This window comes from Onychostoma macrolepis, chromosome 13 (assembly GCF_012432095.1).
Source record: "Onychostoma macrolepis isolate SWU-2019 chromosome 13, ASM1243209v1, whole genome shotgun sequence".
In the NCBI taxonomy this organism is placed as follows: Eukaryota; Metazoa; Chordata; class Actinopteri; order Cypriniformes; family Cyprinidae; genus Onychostoma; species Onychostoma macrolepis.
Genome location: NC_081167.1, coordinates 6514399 through 6534456, shown reverse-complemented (window position 1 = coordinate 6534456; position 20058 = coordinate 6514399). Strand labels below are relative to the sequence as shown.

The 20058-nt window shown below is 35.6% G+C and overlaps 1 protein-coding gene across 3 annotated transcripts in view; it reads right to left on the bottom strand.

Annotated features, from left to right (window-relative positions):
* The window catches only part of tjap1 (tight junction associated protein 1 (peripheral)), a 124032-nt gene that overhangs the window by 50767 nt on the left and 53207 nt on the right, over positions 1 to 20058 (bottom strand). For all 3 annotated transcript variants that reach the window (XM_058796493.1, XM_058796489.1, XM_058796491.1), the window contains exons 2-3: positions 18511 to 18659; positions 8980 to 9039 (exon numbers count right to left, since the gene is read on the bottom strand). The gene's annotated coding sequence lies outside the window, so the exon portion shown is untranslated. The remainder of the gene's footprint in view (positions 1 to 8979; positions 9040 to 18510; positions 18660 to 20058) is intronic.

Below are 20058 nucleotides of genomic sequence, written 5' to 3'. Positions count from 1 at the left end.
ATCGAGTGTATAACGCACAATAGCAGGCCATGGTTAGCACTCAGATTCTCTCCACTTCTTCCTGGGTCACACCTTTCCCTGCAGGAGAGCAGCTTTCTGCAATGGTGTGGCTATTTTTATAGTTCCTGACTGGTAAAATGGGAAAAATGAAGGGAGAATTGGCTGGTGTGTCACAGTGTGGTGCCAATAAGAAATCAATGGTGTTCCCTGCGCATGCTGCTAATGTGCTGCAGGGCACAGGCTGGGACACACAAACACACACGCGCACGTGAGGGGGTCACTGCCAAAATGTGCTACTTATTGACAGACTGATTTTCCCTCTTGACGTCATCCACTACCCACAGTGCACAAACACACCAGGCCTACACAATGATACACAGCAACTAGAAATAAACGTGTTTGTAAAAGATGAATCAAAAGAATGTGAATTTAAGCAGCAACACCATCTGAACTGATAAAATTTTGCACAAAGTTCAACAAGATATCTTATGCTCTATCTGAGTAGGTATCTTATCATTAACTGTAAAACTTTTGGTCTCAAGTTCAAAATCTACCTATGCCAACAATAATACAACCTTTAAGTCATGTTGTAAAGATGTTTCGGTAGCACTTTATTTTACAGCATGTGTACTTCCCTGGTACATACATGGTAAATATCTTGTACCTACAGGTAAATGAATGGTAACATAAGGTACTTACCTGAGGTGTATTTACATGGTAACAAATAAGAAACACGGCTGTACTTCACAGTCGTACATGCATGGTAATTAGTTTGTACGTACAGACAAGTGTGGGTAAGAACGGTCACTTCCAGGTAGTGCCTGTACATGGTAACTAATTAGATACTTTACTGTACTTACTAATGTATATACATGGTAAATATGTAGTACTTACGGACAAGTGGGTACAAACAGGCACGTCCTTACAGTATCCGTATATGGTAACTAATAAGACACATTACTGTATATACTAATGGTATGTGCATGGTAAATGTGTAGCACCTACGGAAAAATGTGCTATTATGTGGTAACAAACAAGACACATACTGTAATTGGTATACACGTGGTAAATATGTAGTACTTACAAACAAGTGTGTGTTAATGTTAAATTGCTCTCCACAACAGTGCTTACAAAGTTTGAAGAATTGGTAATTCCTGTGTAATGTTTATGCAAAATAGTGCACTTTATTTTACAGTCCTATTTCCATATACTTACTATGTACCATCTACCATCAATTACTCAATAAGTACCTTTCCTGTAGCTCAAATAGTAGAGCATGGCGCTAGCAACGCCAAGATCATGGGTTCGATTCCCAGGGAACTTGAATGCAATGTAAGTCGCTTTGGATAAAAGCGTCTGCTAAATGCATAAATGTAAATGTAAATGTAAATGTACCTTGGTCCATGTTTATACCCCCAACTTGAGTACCGCATAACTTATTCTGTACATTAACTAATAGGTACATACACCAGTACTTACATAGTAAGTATATGGATAAGTATACCAATTCTTCAAACTTTGTAAGCACTGTTGTGGAGAGCAATTTAACATTAACACACACTTGTTTGTAAGTCTTACATATTTACCACGTGTATACCAATTACAGTATGCGTCTTGTTTGTTACCACATAATAGCACATTTTTCCGTAGGTGCTACACATTTACCATGCACATACCATTAGTATATACAGTAATGTGTCTTATTAGTTACCATATACGGATACTGTAAGGACGTGCCTGTTTGTACCCACTTGTCCGTAATTTTTAAAGATTTCATATTATTTAAAGGTGAGCTTAAAGGGTGCACTACTATGAAAATCACACAAAAAGGGTCCCACTTTATATTAGGTGACCTTAACTGCTATGCAAATTAATAATTTGGTACAATGCACTTATTGTGTACATGCATGTTTTTACATTTTACTTATGTTTTTAAAAATACCTATATGTAATTACATCTGTAATTAATTTCTGTAATTACATTTATAATTACACTGTTGACCCATCCCTTACACCTTAACCCACACTTAAACCTACCCATACCACCAAACCTGTCCCTAACCTTACCCGTATCCCACCTCAATAGCAGCAAATGTGTTTTGCAATACAATATGAACACAATAAGTACATTGTACTTATTTTTTAAATGTAAGTACATAGTAGTTAAGGCCACCTAATATAAAGTGTGAACAGAAAAAGTATAATTTCATAGATACTGTTAATAATAGTTGTTCATATTAAAATATGTATGAACTTAATACATGACCTAGACCATTTATCTAGCAAAATCCTGTCATTTTAATAAATATTACATGAAATGTATTAAAAATTGTTGCTGCTCCAATTAAGCTCAGTGTGCTCTCTTTAAGCTCTTCCACATTGAACGTCTATGTAAATACTTCATAAACATACTTTAAATATTAAGTGATGATTGTCACTTTAAGTTAAGTTAATCAATTTTCTATGGATTCTGTCGACTCAAATCTACAGACTGGCTCTGATCTTTGTCAAATAGCATCAACTTCTCCAGACTGTAAATCTGTGGAAAATCGGGGCAAAAATCGTGTAGTGTATTCCAGCCTTAAGAGAATATAGCTGACATCCATTTAAAAAGAGGTTTCATAATGAGGCTAGTTTCTGTATTCATCCCCATGAATTATATGTTTTATTGGTTTGTTTTATTTGATTTCTGAATGTGTTACTTAGCTGAACGTGGACTAGTCTAGATGTTGCAATGTGCTTAGATGACACTTTGTTTGATTTTAGTGTTCTATTTTTTTGTGATTGACTTTGCACCTTCAAAAATATATATTTTTACAATTATTCTTTTAAAATTTTCCTTAAAATAAACAAGAATTTTTAATAAAACATGATGTGAGCTTAATGGGAACAGGGGTGTATTTAAAGGGTACAAAAATGTACCCATTAAGCACAGCCAGACTTTTTGAATTTAATGATGTATATCTTAATTGAAATGATTTTTATAAAATTAAATATTTTTGTGTGAGATTAACATTTTATTTTAACATAACATTTTGTACTGAAACCAATATCTTGTGCTCTAAAAATGTCTCAATGTAGATTTTGGTGAGCTTAATAGGTACGTTTACCCTAAATATTTTAAATAACACAAATATCTTTTATGTATTTAATCCCATTTGTATTAATTTCTTTGCTATTCACCGTTGATGATCTAGTTCAACCATATTAACAAGCAAAAATGACTTCAGATAAACATAACTTGTTTTTCATTTTCCTATTGTTGAAGAGTATTGAACTTTCTTCACCTGCATCCTATTCTTCATGCAATCCATAACGGCAGCACAGCTGGAAGGTTAGTTTGAGCTGCGGCCTCTACAGTACAGACATTAAATTACATTTCCTTCAGGCTGAGGCTTATTTCACTTTATAGTGTGAAAGGGCTTTTTTATTTAAAACCAAGCAGCCCAGACGAGAAAAGGAAACGCAAAAGTAACGTAATTACGTAATTAAAAAATGAGAAATAAACTTTGTTTTGCTTCGTAGACAGAGTCTGGAAGGGCATAATTGACAAGCGTTTACTTTCTCTTAACCCTAACCCTAAAACGGTTCATTTAAACACGCCCCCACGTCTACATCTATGGAGTCAATTTAATGCCGCCCAAATGTTTATGCAAAGAAAAAAGGCGTAATATTTATTCTCGCTGTAGCATTGTTGCTGCCGCCGGCGTCATGTCATGGAGACGCTGTGTTTCGTTGTGAAAGCGAAAGTACTTTGTTTGGGCTTCCAAAAGAGGACACAACTGGAAATCAGTGGTTAAGTTGTATTTACAACACGGTTCCAGAACAGTTCAACCCAAATATTAGAGTGTGTGCAGCGCATTTTACGGAGGACTGTTTCCTGAACCTGGGAGTAGCCTGCCAGCTATGCTCAAAGACTGTTTCTATAAAGTGGGGCAATTCCATCTTTGCAAGGACAGTCTGGCGCTTCTGACTCACAGACTGTAAGTATGTTTTCATTTTAAAGAATTTGCCACTGACGATTCAAACGCGAGTTCTGAGCAGTGTAGAATAGCGTTGTTGTTTGTCGTTTCTCCGATCACAAATGCAGACATGGTAATGTTTACGTGACCGCGGCGCAACGCGACGTGTAAAAAGACAGTATAAGTCATTATAAACAGTAATTATGTCCCCACTGGATGCAACAAATGCCTCATTTATAATGGGTTTTATCGTTTTTGTCTCATCGCATCACACAGCAACACAATACAGTAAAGAGGCGTAACATTTCCGTTACACGCTTAAGGTATTCGGCCAATCACAATGCACTGGATAGCTGGCCAATCAGAGCACACCTCGGTTTTCAGGACGATGAGCTTTGTAAAAATATACGTGTTTCAGAAAGGCGGGGCATAGAGGAGCAACAATAATGTACAGTATGTGGAAAATAATGTGTTTTTGATCCTTAAACCACATAAACACATTGCATTACACCAAATACACAAAATAATGTTCTTTCTAGCAACGTCTTATGACCCCTTTAAAACAACTCTGTATTTGTTCGGTACACATATGCATATCGTTACACCCCTACTAACTATCTACCTGCCTACAAATATTCTGCCAGTGAAAACGATCTTGCAGACTTTACAGAATATCAACAATTCAGCGAGAAAAAGACTTCCTTCTAAAACAGAAGAATGTAACTGTGTTTTGGGAGATTCCATCAGCTTGTCTTTTTTAAAACAGAAGGAGGTTTCCTTGTACCTTCTAAATTTTACAACGTCTAGGGCAAAAGGCCTAAAGCTTTCATTGCTAGTCACGCAGGGGTTGAAAAGCAAAGGAGCCTAAAAGATAGAGTGTGAAATTTCTGAGATGCGAATAACTCTCCACACCTCAGAAGATTCAGCAAGAATTGCTTCTTGATATTTAAATCAACCTTCATCATCGTCATGAGACAGCTGTTGATGACAGGCCAACACCTACAAGGCTCGAAATTGCGTCCATTTTGGTCGCATATGCTCCCATAATTTAATCTGTGCGACCTCAAAATATATTTGGGAGCATTTGTGCGAGTGCATATAATTTTTTGTCAATATTGCACACTCCTAGCTGCCAGCCGTTCTGCGCAATTGGCAGAGCTGAATGTAAAATTTAACACGGCATATACCATCCTAACCCTCGCCAAAGAGGAGCTCTCTCTGTGTTTAACCAAACTCAGATTAATTTAGGTGGTTTACGAAAGATCTTTCATTTTCTCTCTTCTTCAGCCCTTTGCATTTCCCGCGGTAGTTATAGCGGAAAGCAGTGACTGGGTGATTGACAGCTAATATATTAACCAAATCTGCATTAAAGTTAAGAATGTAAAGATGAAATCTATTAATATATATTTTGTAGTTATGGTGCTCATTTTTTTCTGGTGGGTGCTCCTAAATTTTTGCTGGTGCTCCTAACTTTTTAAAGTTGGGAGCACCAGTGCTACCAAGTAAAAAAGTTAATTTCGAGCCCTGCCTACTGTCAAAGACTAACATCAAGACTACAACCATCACCTGTGATGCTTACACAAGTACACAACCGCGGATCAATGAAAAACATTGACCAAACTACGCCTGACGGTGTGACTCAGTTTAACCAACAGGAGTCTCTGTTCTAACATGCTGTGACTTCAAATCTATGTTTGTCTCCATTTGACTGTGCTTCAGAAGGTGTTTGCTGTTGTCTAAGAGTAATTCCTGCTCTTCAGAACCTAATTAATGCTGGATTTCTGACGCTTTAAACATTGCATGTTCTAAAAAGCATTCCAGCTAAGCCTTATATTTGTTATGACAGAACTAATGACTGTGGGTGAGGGTTACAGCTCTATGAGAACAGAAGGGATGAAATTACAGTACATACTGACCTTCACACCATCACATGCCCACACAGATGCTGCATAGCTTCATTTCAGAGGAATCTGACATTGTACATGCAGATTGTACACTTAATTAAACCGCTTTAATTAAACCTTACTGTGCTCCGCAGATAAAGCAGGTCTCCAAGTTAGATGTACTCCAACAGCGATATAAATTCTGATATGAGAATTGGAAGTATTAAAGGGATAGTTCACCCAAAAATGAATATTTTGTCATCATTAACTCACCCTCAAGTTGTTCCAAACCTGTATGGGGTTCTTTCTTCTGATGTGCACAAAATATGATATTTTGAAGAATATATCTAACCAAACAGTTTCTGATACTGACTTTCATAGTATTTATTTTTATTTTTTTTACATACAAAGTCAATGGCTATCGACAGCTGTTTGGTTACCAACATTCATCAAAATATCTTCTTTTGTGCTCAACAGAAGAAACTCATACAGGTTTGGAACAACTTAATGATGGAAATTTCCATTTTTGAGTGAACTATCCCTTTAAAAAGATAGAATACCTATAACATAACTAACAGAACTGGGCAGTATAATGAATAACAATAATATGTGTTTGGCAATGAGGTCAAATTAGCCTTAGTTTTAAAATCACAAAATACTTTAATGCATTTGTTTTTACTTTTTGCACACTATGCTTCCTAAAGAGTTTAACGTTGTCATATATGCAAGTTGTAAGACTGTTACAAACAGGAGATTTTTATGAACCAAACAAGTTTACATATTGAATTGGTTGCATATTGATTATACCTGTTGCTAAATTAAAAACCACCAGAATAATCCTTACTGGCGTTATCCATTCTGGCTTTGTAAAAACTACATTCCAGTAAATGTTTTATAATGCATTTCAGATTGTGAGCTGCTTTTGTATGTAGTTTCAACCCATATTCAGTAAAATTAAGTATTTTTAAATTACTTTTAAACAGCTGTTTCAGTTTGGGATTTGAATGGATACCAAAAAGCAGAAAATGTTGCCTTTGTTGTTTTTAAGCATGATAGACAATGTCCAAATATGTCAGAGTTCAATATTTCCCACAAAGTTTGGATACTCAGTAAGACAACAGGACATTTAGCCGTCTGCATTTTTGTGAAGCAGCCAATGTTACGCCCGTTCCTGGCACCCCACACACTTCCTCTCACTGCTTCAGACAGAGATCATTCTCAATTCCCTTATGACCTGCATATCTGATGATACAAGTCTAGAAAAACAGCCTGATTAAACCTAGCTTTTTTAGTCAGGACAAGCAGAATGTGTCACCCTGTGCTTTCTGAGTTGTGTTGGGACTTGGTCTCGGCCCTGGTCTTGTTGTACCTTGTCTGGTTTAAAGTCATTAAAACATGAAATTGTGCTTTTAATTCTGTAGCAATAAGACTAACACTGTAACAATCTAAAACTAGTACAGATATGTTAAAACAGACAACGATTACACATGAACTACAGTATGGTATTCATTTGACAAAAATATTTGACATCTCACCACTACTGAAAAATCAAAAGCAAATATTTCATTTAATAAGTTGTGCACTAAGACCAGGAATATGTATTTAAAGAAGTGTAACAAGACCAGGAATGTTTATTAAAAAAAGTAAACTGACTGACTTCTAAATTCTGACTGACTTCAAACTGTTACAGTAACAGAAAGCAAGATGTGAAAGCCAGTCAAATCATGGGAAAAAGGGAAAACATCAACTTTGCTAAGAAAAAAAAAAAAACACACTTCCTTTCTAGAACAGCCAAATCTCTTTGATCATGCCTGCACTGAAGATGACTTTGTGAGAACATCATGAGACACAATTGTGTATCACAAGAGAGCTCTGTAGAGACATGTAATTTTCCAATTAGAGCTATTTCTGGAGGCCGACTGTCAGCTATGCAAGACAAGGATGCACAAACACATAGGGGTATGCAATATATATCGTCTGTGAGAATATCGTATTTGTTGTTTTAACAATCTGCGATTTGACATTATCGAGTATTTTGCAAAAACCTACAGAGTGCATGCTTTCATTACTTGAAGTCTAGACTTACAAATACAAATGTGATATAGATTTTTTTTACAATTAAGAGACTTGCGTTTTCGACACCATATTTCCTGTTTTTGCTTTATTTCGACAACAAAAATCACTCCAATCACAGCCACAGCACTGTCTCTGAGCAACATGAGGGTGTTTCGTTCCTGAATGAATCAACCGTTTGAATGATTCAGTTCAAATCGCAATAAATCACTTATTAACTGTGACTTGCTGCCACCTGCTGGCGGTTTTAATTTCACATTCAAAGTGTCTTTTATTATTTAAATAATTTCAAATATCGATATTTAACGTTTTATGTTTAATATATCAAAACATGATTTATGCATTTGTAATTGCAGGTTAATTGCATTCATGTCTTGCATTAAACAGTGAGTACATCTAAATGCCACTTCAGATGCAGCCACTTCTGATTTAATTTGATTGCTAACAGCCCAAAAGTCTTATTATTCTAATTCACTGATTAAATGTAAGAATTTGACTCAAAAGATAATGGACAATTTTAGAAAAATATGGCTTTTAAAAGGTAAAATGCCCATAAAAGGTAAAAATCAGTTTAAACTTATTGGAAAAGATTAATTTGGTAACACTATTTTAGGGTCTCTTAACTAGTTGCTTATTAGCATGCATATTACTAGAATATTAGCCATTTATTAGTAGTAATTAAGCACATATTAATGCCTTATTCTACATGACCTTATTCTACATCCCTAATCCTACTCAATACCTAAACTTAACAACTACCTTACTAACTATTAATAAACAGCAAATTAGGAATTTTTAGAGGGAAAAGTCGTAGTTTATAGTGAATAAGTGTTCCCTATTCTAAAGTGTTACCATTAATTTCTATCAGTGTGAACTGACCACCACACAGAATAGGAAGAATATCAAAAAATTTTAGGAGTCAGCTGTCCATGACAGTCATTAATGTACCAGTACAATTATCGTTATCGATAAAATCCCAGAAAATATGGAGATATTATTTTTTGTCAATATCGCACACCCCTACAAACACAACAAATTATTTAGATAGTGTGTTTTTATACCTGAAACTGGAGTTGGTTTCAGTGGTGTCCTCATTCACAGGTCCTCAGGCTCTGAGCGCTCTGAAAAACACATTTGCTTGGGTTACTGAAATGTGATTTGTCAAAGTGTTGCAACACGATCTATGAAGTGAAAGAGGTTTAAAATAAATATCAGCAGCAAAACCTTCCAGGACAAGAAGTGAATCTAATCCAGGTCATCTGGTAAGAAAATCCTGACATGAATGTAAATAATAGAGTAAAATGTATTTATACCCTAGGGTTATACAGAAAAATAAATAAATACAATATGCAAGGAATAACTGACAACAGACTGTTGAAATATTAATGCAAAATGCAAATGAGTAGAGTGGCTGTTACAAATATTCAGTGTACTAGTCTTGGGTGACATCTCCAAAAAATTACATTTTTAAGACTTTTATCAATAGCTAATACGAACTGCTCTAAAATTAATTAAAAACCTTTTTAATTATCTTTAGTTAGGTAACCCATATTTCAACCAAACAGACCATCCAGCCAATTAGATTGAAAACCTTTACTGCAAAAAGTAAAATATAGCAAAAATCTAGTTTAAAACGTTTTCCATAACGTTTACACTCAAAAACAATGAAGAATGATTAATTTCATTTGTTACATTAATTAACCGATATAATTTTATTTACATGCACAAAACATAGTAAAAATGTACTTTGTAATATATATTATTGACTCAGACATCAAAAATGGACAAGGACTTCACTCTAGAAATGTTTTTTACTTTTTTTTTTTTGGTGACAAGATAATTTACAATTTAATTAGTGTGATTAAATCACAGTTTTACATTGATTCATTGAAACACAATGAACAGAAATGAATCTCTAATGACAATCTGGTACTGAGGTTTAAATCAGAAACACCATTTAAAACATTTGCATGCTCATAATCCTAAAACATAATGAAGATTCCATCTCAAGAGTGAAAAATGACACATTGGAATGGTATAATGAAAAACATTCCATTAGCATCTGCTTTATGAATTCACAAACTTTGTCTGTAAACTCCAAGTGAACTTGTCTACCGTGAGACACACATCACAAGTTACATTAATATTAATAATATCAGTCACTACATTCACACACGGCCTTCTCGGAAATCACCTCATTCAGTCACAACTCAAAGCAATTGTTCTTCCTTTGCCTAATTAACACAGAGGCTGCTCATTACCACTGTATCCGACAGGCCTCCTCCCTCACAGTTACCACAGCAGAATAATGAACTCCTGCACTGCAGACACACACTGTGACATTATAGTCATTACAGTCAATGACTGTATGGAGTGTCAGGGCACTGAAAAAGGACATTTTGGTTATATATTACAGAAGGTAAAGCTGACTGTAGTTTGAATGATATCTGGTACGTGTTCGGGATAATAAGCAGCAAGATAAGATTAGATAAAGGACACTGCACCATAGTACAGAATAAAAATAGTTTTAAATGTTACAGTGAATGAAAGCACAATATGGGATTCGAGCAATGTGCACTTTACCTTGTGCTTAACAGGGTGTGTAAAAGTAAAATGGTCAAACAACACTGGGCTCTCTATTTGCCCAACACTGAGGAAAGAGCTCACTAAAGTAAACATGATTTCAAGTTTCTTAATGACTAACTAACGACTAATGTAACAACTATTCCTACTGTGGAAAACAAAGTAATTATATTTTGGAGGAATATCTTGAATGAGTTAATTTGAGGAGAAGGTTATCAGTAAATAATAACTTGGTTGTGCAGTGTTTTGCACACACTGTTTTTTGTTTTATTTTATGTATGTATTTTAGTGCTGTCAAAAGATTAATCGCATCCAAAATAAAAGTTTTGCTTACATAATATCTGAGTGTGTACTGTGTATATTTATTATGTATATATAAATACATGCATGTATATATTTAAGAAAAATATGTTGTTTATATATATATATATATATATATATATATATATATATATATATATATATATATATATATATATATATATATATATATATATATTATATTATATATAAATGTATATACATAAATATTTTCAAAATATATACTGTGTGTGTATTTATATATACACATAATAAATAAACAGTACACACATTTATTATGTAAACAAAACTTATTTTGGATGTGATGAATCGCGATTAATCATTTGACAACACTAACATATTTATTTATTTAGGAATACACTTTACAAGAAAATCCTATTTCAATTTCAATTCCATGTGTTACTGGCTGTTGTCTTTGTAATTATTTGTGAAATTTACCAGCAATTTCTGAATGAAAGTAAATTCTACACACCAAATTTATTTCAGTGTAATATATCAATAAAGGAAAAATTAACACTATTATAATGAGGAGTGGTCCATTTACCCCTGGCTTGGCTAATTGATCTTGTAATGTGCAGTTCAACTGAATATGATTTGTTTACTATCAGTTTTTGCAGTTTTGGTCTTCCATATTTGCAGCTTGCTTCATTGTATGTTTATTATAATGAGCAACATTTACTGTACAAGAAAGCATATCTACTGATCCTGTCTTGTATCTTCACAATCTCAAGGTTTAAATAATCACACCTGTTCCTAAAATGATCAATTCATGGCTTTGTAACATACATTTCTGCTTCTGGCACTTTCACTCAGTATATGAACTCATGACCTTGGCACGGTGCCATGCCCTACTCATAAAACACTGCTGCAATGGCAAAACATTCTCAATGTAATTACATTTTCATCAAGGAGACTGTAAATTATCCCTGGAAATGTTTTTAACTGTCAGTTAGAATTTTTTTCTGGTGAAAACATTTGCTCTCCCTGACCTGAAAGCATGCAGTATTAAAGTGCTGTTATAGAGGTTTTTCTGCAGTATTCAGAGGCGTCTGCTGTGGATGAGAAAGCTTTGCCACAAGATATGGTAGAGAATAACAAACTAGAGGCCCGTGGCAGTTAGCCATCCCTGACAGTCAGCTGCTACTCTGATACTGAGACCCATTCACCTCCACTTCCCTCAAACACTACGCTTTATCTTCTCCTACTAAGAGACTGAAAAAAGCCACAACCACTCGACAAAAACAGCTCTCGCGTGTCGTCATGGCTCTGACCATTACTTTGTTTATTAATAAATGATCCTGGTCTTATTGTGTACAGAAAATGTTTGTTTTCATAACCTCTCATTAAAAATGCAATAACTTTCCCTGCCTCAGAAACATTTTCTTCTGACGTAACCTAGGCTGTGGAGGCAGGAAGGTAAAATATTAACCGATAACATCACAGCATAACGTTTCATCCCTTCACAATCCAATCTAATCCTGGTGGATAAAATCATGCCTTCATTATTTCCACTAGGAAACATGTCAAATTACTGAAATGGAAAATGTCACAGTATACACTACTTTTTAAAAGTTTGGTGTCAATAAGTTGTATTTTTTCTTCTATGTAAGAAATTAATACATTCAACAAATACATACTGTTCTTTTGAACAGTATTATTCGTCAAAGAATCCTGAAAAATAAAACACATAATAAGAAATGCTTCTTGAGCAGCAAATCAGGGTCTTAGAATGATTTCTGAAGGATCATGTGACACTGAAGACTGGAGTAATGATGCCGAAAATTCAGCTTTAACAGGAATAAATGATATTTTAAAATATATTCAAATAGAATTTTACTGTATTGACCTTGGTTTAGCTCTCAAAAATAGTTTAATGATCTTACCGACCCCAAACTATTGAACAACAGTGTGCGTGTGTGTATGAACATGCACTTTCTGCACTAATGCTAATCAGAATGAACAGTATCAGGATTTGACAACAGAATATTTGTACATTAGACCAGCCAAACAGACAGCACAAGCTTGCCAATCCTTGTTGGCAGGATAACCCTCAACACATGAGTCAAGGATTCAGCGACGTCCTCACTATCACTGTGCAAACAACAGGAAACATGGACAGCAGATAAAATGATTCAGGGATCGTTTACCAGGCCAGCAGATATGATGATTCACTTTGGTTTGCAAGACCTGTATTCTTTCTTTGCAAACATGTGTTCATCGACTGCGGCGATCCTCAGTACTAAATGACATGAGTGATGTGTAGAATGGAAAAATGGTAATTTGCCTTGTATCCCAAATTTTAAGGATGCTGAAAACTATGGTGATAAAACTATCTGTGCTGATGTTGTGAGGAAATCTCTGGGAATTGCTTTAAATTGGTCAAATATACAGTATCAACCTGATCATAGTCCAGTCAAGTCACCATTATTTATATAGCGCTTTTTACAATGCAGACTGTGTCAAAGCAGCTTTACAGACGAAACCAGCCGTTTAATTCTAGGCTGCAACAAAGTCAGATTGTGCAGAGGACTCATCTGGTTCCCATGGTCTTGTCCCGATGGCCATTTAGGTGACAAGGCCTTCGGAGGGGATCCGTCTCTGTGGCTCATCTAGTTAGTCATATAATAGTACCACAATTATATGTGCTGAAAGCAGACTCAAATTAACCAAAATAGTCAAAGTCAATATCAGTACTGTTATCATTAACTAAATCTAAAAATATTAAAAACTTTTTTTTGGTAATTGAAATAATATAAAAGGAAATGACTAAAACTGAAATAAAAATAAAGCTAAATAGAAATACTTAAAAACTAACAAAATCACAACAAAATTATTAACACATTAAAAAAAGCTAATTTAAAGTAGTAATAATAGTAAATACTATAATAGTAAAATACTAAAATAGTATTTTAAAATACTATAATAGTAAATAATACTGGTCAGTAAGAAATCAAATTACTAATGCGTGTTTCTTGTGTTATGATTAATTAGTGCACATTATTCCATATTGAACATCTAATTCAATTTAGAGGTAGTAGCAAAAACCCTAAATTATACATGACATTTATCGAAAAACACACACTTGCATAATAATCCTAATAATTTCAGGGAAAAAAATTGATCAAACTCAATTCAGCAACATGTTTTAAAGGAATAGTAAATCTAAAAATTATAGTTGTGCCACCTATTAGTCGTGGCCTAATGGTTAGGGAGTCGGGCTTATAACCTGAAGGTTGCTGGTTCGATTCTTGCGCCGGCAGGAATTGAAGGTGGGAATTGTGAATGAACAGCACTCTCTCCACCTTCGATACCATGACTAAGGTGCCCTTGAGCAAGGCACCGAACCCCTATTTGCTCCCCGGGCGCTGGAGCAAGGTCAGGGTGTGCTGACCACTGTGTGTGTGTGTGTGTGCACTTGTTCACTACTCACTGCTGTGTGTGTGCACTTGGATGGGTTAAATGCAGAGCACCATTTTGAGTATAGGTCACCAAACTTGACAATACATCACGACTTAACTTATTATTCATTCCATTTTTTTTTTTTTTTTTTTGTAAGTCGCTTTGGATAAAAGCGTCTGCAAAATGACTAAATGTAAATGTAAATTTCCAAGAAGAAAAAAAAAAAAAGGAAATACCAATCTACAGTAGATTTAAACTTTAATTACTAAAACTGCTGTTCCACCATGATGCATTTCCATGTTACATTTCATCCACATTTGGACATTAAAGTTAGTGTCATCTATTATGAAAAAAAAAAAAAAAAGGTTTTATGCAGTTAATAAGCTTTTTTGCTGCTGTTATTGTTGCCTACAGTGTTGATTTAGTATCAATACTGAGAAACCAGTGCTCCAGAATAACAGGTCATCCAATCAAAGCAGTCTGTCTTTTGGAAAAAAAAATGATGCTTTGAAGGGCTTTATCACCACTGCCTTTATATATTTAACATGTGAAAGCAGATTCAAAATCCGGCACCTTCAGCCCACTTTCCAGATGACTGGTGCAAACCATGCTGGTGTTCAGTGTTCAGAACGACCCATCTCCTAATGTCTGCACAGTCTTGTCTTATTCACAGCATGGAGCATTTTTCTTGGAACGTGGATTGCGAACAACAGATGTTGTTCTTTGGACTGGGATTCTTGGCTTGGTGCCTCCTGTTGCATGAGAGGCAAAGATGATGAATCAATCAGGCCTAGACTAGCAGAATATTCTACGATGATCTCCTCTACCTGTTCTTTCAATGCACCAGCCTCATTAAATCTATATTGGGTAGTGGTGGGAATATTTCAGCATCTAACACTTCGGATCGAATCGGATTCCAAAGCTGATCATTGATACATATCAATGCTTCAGTGTTTAAAATGGCTTGTTGTTTAATTCTGTGTGAAGATTCATAGAAGTCACACAAATATGTCTGCTCTGATGTGCCAACAGAAAAAAAAAAAACAGTATGAAAACATAGTATCAGAGGAGGCAATGCCACTTTAGTTCACGAGACGTTATGTCTTGTTTTCTTGGCCATGCACAAATGTTCAGTTGTATCCAACGATTGAGTGAGTCACAGCACAATGAATCATTTTTCTCCCACGACCCTGGTATGAGCCCAATCTTGTTACAGGCGACAGTCCCAAATGCGTCATAAAATTATAGGAAGACTTATAAAATCTACTAGACCAGTGGTCTCAAACTAGCAGCCTGTGTTTCATACGGCCTCTCGAGTGTTAAGAGTTTATCCTTAAAGGTGCTGTATGTAGGATTGACACCGAGTGGTTGAACTAGGTATTGCAGTCCAAATTCAAAATATTGGAGACGGTTATATTCACCCGGCCCCTCCTCCTCAGACTTGACGCACACGCAGGTTGCCAGATTAACGACACCAACAGGAACGAGCGCACATGAGGATGAATACAATTAAATACACTGTGTTTTCCACCAACTGGCAACCCGCGGTGCCGAAATACAATTGGGTAAACTGGCAGTGGGCGGGTTTCACAAACCATAACAAACACAGACATTCCGGGCCGGAATGCACATTTTCAAAGGAGAATAACTGACTGTAGCATTGTTTTTCAGATAAACAAGTATGTTAACTTAGCATGTTTCTTAAATATCTGCAAACATATTATGGTATTTTTATGCTTTAGTAGAGTCAGAATCCTACATACAGCACCTTTAAATCTAGTCCATGAAAACATGTTGATTTATGCATTATGGTTTAGTCTTTAATGTTATCTTACAGTTTTCTTATTAAAAAGCAGCCAAATGTGAACAAAATTATCAGCTCAGAGAAAAACAAAAATGTAAGAGCACCAAACAGGAAAGAAATCCAGCTGAGCAGTTCATGAGTGTTACTAATGATATGGAAACACATAAACTGGGTAAATGATACTGTTCATTGTGCAAATTCAGTAGTCAGTATTTCATGTTGTCTTCTGTTGCTATAAATATGGCGTTTTATTTGTGCTCTCTTTTGTCTGAAACTGAGCTGCAATTGAACACTGTGACTTTGAGCTATAAATATACACCATTCAGTTCAAATATTCCCCTCATCAGCAATGCTATTGTTTTTTTATCTACTTAAGAGCGACTATGAACCTGTAAACTGTGCTTATTAACTGAAATGTAGAATATTTTATGTGATAAAAACATATTTTCTAAACTAAATATGACAGTCAAAAGAATAAACAGCTATCAAAGCACATTTTAATTGGCAATGCACAAGAAAATGTCTTCAACTTTGTTTTCTACTAAATAATGAAAATAAACATTTACATACAATTCAGGGCAAATTTTAGATGAAATTACATGCTGTTCCACCATGGTGCATAAAACTAAAGTTTATTTATTAAAAATAATAGTAAATATTGATTACATTTAGTCATTTTGCAGACGCTTTTATCCAAGGCGATTTTGAAGCAATCAAAATCAACAAAAGAGTAATGATATGCAAGTGATTATTATGGTAATGTTGTCTAATAGTCCTGGAATTAGTCCATGTGTGTTTATAGGTAATTCATATCCTTTAATTCTTAAAAGTGGAATTTTAAAAGACATTCGACTCCATTCTGAATGACGCACAACTCGACGTAACACATCCACGTGTTTGGGAGACTGAACTCGCTAAACAATCAACATGAACATATTAGAGGCACAGATGATCCGCGTGTAACCTCGATGAAGTCCACATACTGACCCTGAGAAAGATGGAGGAGTGAATCGGTTTACCTGTCACTGTCATTCAGAGACTAAAGTATTGAGTGGGAGACAAAACATTTAAAAAGAAAAAAACATCCACAGAGGCTTGAAGATAAGTTCTTCATTATTAACAAGCACCTGAGCTGGGCAGCGATCAGTTCTACTGGCCCATGCTCACTTTTGTTCAGGCCTGAAGTGAATAATTTAACACAGAGCAAAGGTTCATATATCTCTGTTTCCGCAAATAATAAAAAATAAAAAAAATAATAAAAAAAAGTCATTTATTTTCCAGGAACTTGAAGAGGGGTGAATATAATAACTCGGCTCATTATAGCAGGTCTCTACAGCACTTGTCGAGTCAGACTTGCTCAAGCTTCATTCTCCCTCGCACTCTTCATGGAGAATAATACAAAATTATATATAGAAAATACAGAAAAGTCAGCCTTTTGACAAAGATCAGGTTTAATATCTGACCATATGTCAGCTACGGATCATAAATAAAAAAGAAAAATAAGTTAAAAAAACAAATATAAGTTACATTTTACAGCTTATATATAAATTATATTATTATGTTTTGAAAAAGTTAATTTATTAATTTTCTGCAGGATTGGTAGTTAAGAGACTCAAATTTGATACCTGCGCTGTCTGACTAAAATTTGGATAATTTCTAATGATTGTGTGCTCACACTTCGCCAATATGGCTATGTGCATGAACTCTCAAAATGTCATTAATATCTTTCTGCGATGTATTATCAGTTATGTATAAAGTGACTGTAAACATTTCATTCTTTTAAATGGTCACACTTTATTTTAAGGTCCAATTCTCTATTTACAAACCATTAACTACAAATTTTGCATCAATAAACTCCTGATTTGCTGCTTATTAATGGTTAATAAGGTAGTTATTAGGTTTAGGTATTGGGTAGGATTAAGGATGTAAAATATGGTCATGCAGAATATGTGCTTTATAAGTACTAATAAACAGCCAATATGTTAATAATTGGCATGCTAAAAAGTAACTATTTAATAGTGAGAATAGATCCCTATACTAAAGTGTATAGCTAAAGTGTTTATCTTTCATTTTCATTAGTTTGTTCAATAGCAAATTAGTTTTTTGCAATAATGACAACCATAGTTTTCAATAGAGCTCAAAGAAAACCAGCCAATCAATAAAAACTGTTCAAGGCAAATTAGCATAAAACACCATTATTACGGTCAGCGCAAACGGCCAATTCATTATGCAAAAGATCCAATTGTAAAACATTACAAAATAGATTATATAAAGGAACCCCAGCTCTTAATAACAGACAAGAACAAAAAGCTGACCACTTATCAGTAAGAGCTGGAGATGATTTTTTCCAGGAAACGATTTGACTTAATTACACCTGTTCGGCGAGATCCGACAAAGGAAATGTAGCCACAGTGAGCATCACAAGAGACACAGACACAGAAAGTTACAGAACAGCATCAAAATACCGCATGGCATCGCCCCTCACCTCAAGTGTGCATGCTGCATTCTCCAGAGTCATCGCCCCAAGTGGGTCCCTCCGGTCGCCAAGGAAACTCAATCTAGCTCACGTCTCGCTCCTCTTCCTCCCGCTCCTCCTCCCCCGTTCAGCATGTGAACCTCAGGGCTATCAATGACCTGAAACAAAAGCAGGTGGATGGAAAAACACATCAGAGCAGCTCGCTGCCAATCATCCAGGCCCGCGATTAAGTGTCAGCGAAGACGCAGCGGGGCCCGTGGGACAGCCGGAGCGTGTCTCAAATGAGCGTCTGCCTGACTGCTTTGCATTCACACTCACCTATTCGCTCACTATAACGCCGACCCTTCGCGATCCCCACGGGCCGGGGCAGAGACGCAGGCATAAAGCAGTTAGATGCTAATTAAGGTGTGTTTCATCAGGAGAAAGTGGCTTGATTAATGGATGTGAGGGACAGCTCTGCGGAAAGCTGGATATTCCCCTGACACTGCACACCAAACAAACTGCCTGGCACATGACGAGACTCAGTGATGCTTGGGGGGAAAAACAGCAAGAACAAGCGGAGACTGAGAGCTTAAACGTATGCGATGGCGACTCAAGACCAGTTTGAAAGTGTTTCTTTGCCAGCCAGTTCTTATCGAAGCAGATCTGTCCTAAAGATTAACCTGCAGAGTTTGAGATGGACGAGTTTCCTATGAAGATTGAATTCAAAAAAAAAAAAAAAAAAAAAAAAAAGATACATTTCTCACACTCATGCCTTTCCAAACTCATATGCTATTTGTTTTTCCAAAGAACACAAAAAAATAAAAATAAATCTTCCATTTTTGAGTCAAGTATTCCTTAGTTCAGCCAAAAAAATAAAAATTATGTCAACAGTTTCCACAAGTCTTATTTACGGTAAAGGGAAGCTGAGAAGCGCCTGCTTGATGCACCAGTGAGGTTTGTTTTGACACATCAAGCAAGTATGGTTGAGCTTCTGTCCTAGGTAGTGTTGTCAAAAGACCCAGTCACGGTACAAGGTTTTTTAAAGTACCGGTGGTACCGAGTACCCCGTCAACCCGGTTCTTGATGCGCTATCTATCCGAGAGGTGCGCAGATGCGCTCTCTTCATAAAAGCACTGAGACATGGCGACATCAAAAGGAGGAAACGCAGTAAAATAACAAAACACTTTAAAGACTGACACCCGGATCAAATGAAAGAGTTCAAGCAGGTAAGTTTCAATTGAATATTTAGATCTTCTGTTATGAATATTATTCCATATTTTAATCTGAATGTCAGATTTAAATAAACATCGCCATTATTAGCGGAGTTAATCGTTAGCATAAGCGCGGCTAACGCTAATATAACAAACATTAGAATGACGTTTCTTTAATGCTCCTATAACTTTTATTAGGGTAAAAAAAAAAACAGGAGGACATGATGGAATTTACTATGTGTACACACCAGATGCTTTTAAATAAATTGTGAATCTAAATATGCGTGTTAGAGAATGTACAAACAGTGTGTATGTCATATCAGTCCGTCAGAAAAGCAGTTCTGGGCTTTTTTTTTTTGGGGAT